Raw genomic sequence first — 1,135 nt, forward strand, 5'->3', positions numbered from 1 at the left:
CCCCCCTCCTCCCCCAACCTCATTATTCAGTCTTTTAAATTTATTTCCTTTTCTTTTCCTAATGAGCTAAAAAAATAAAATAGAAATGGTCAAAATTTAAACAAAATTATTGGCTATGATTAGACCTATAATTATAGAAAAGATACTACTCCAATCACAAATTCACAATTATATTAACACTAATTTTATTTTATTGCGTTAAAAATATTTGACAATAATTTTTTATATAATTCTTATGAATTCAAATTCATTTTACTATTTAAATTTTACCTTTGAAGTGATATTTTCTACGTCGAGCAAACTTTTCAGCCATCATTTTAATTTTTTATTCTGTTGTTCGTAACATTTGCAAAGTTAATTAATATATGTTAACTTCGCATCTTTGTCAACTAACTTAAATATAATGTGGAGGAGTCTATTTTAGAATGAGTTCTTTACACAAATAACCGGCTATATTAATTATTTATTTTTTCTAACCATATAAATTATATATATTTATTATAATTTCACCGGCTAATTTTAGTTTAAGTGGGCAAGGAACGACTATTTGGGTTAATTCTTCCTTTGAAAATCGCCATAACATGTATAAGTGTTATCACTTAGCATGATTATAAAAAGGAATTTTTACTTCAATATATGATAATTAATGTGAAATTAAATATGGGAATTTTTTTTTTGGGACCATCTATGTCAATTATTATTAAGCATAAGTGGGACAGGGAGTAATGTTTTAACGTTGGAGGGGGTGGGGGGACATGACAAGTGACTTATGGAGGAAAAGGTATGATGGTCCTTAATTCGGTAATGGTATTTTAAGAGGACAACAATGATAAAGTAAGCATGCAACGTGACAAAATCATGACTCAAAAGTGTTTTGGTTTGAATATGTAATATCCAAATAATAAATTGAGATTATATTCCATTTCCTGATTATTTATTTTTCTGGTACGAATTTTGTCATAGGATTTACATTATACTATTTCAAGTTTTGAATTACACAATAAATGTTTTTCAATTCAAAATTTTAAGCATTGGGATCTTACAGTAGTTTTAGGTATACCTCAACTTAATAAATAAAACGATAAATTTATGGAACCGGCGTTCGTACACAAATATTTAAAGCTAAATCCATCTA

The sequence above is a fragment of the Nicotiana attenuata genome, chromosome 2, assembly GCF_001879085.1.
Source record: "Nicotiana attenuata strain UT chromosome 2, NIATTr2, whole genome shotgun sequence".
NCBI lineage: Eukaryota > Viridiplantae > Streptophyta > Magnoliopsida > Solanales > Solanaceae > Nicotiana > Nicotiana attenuata.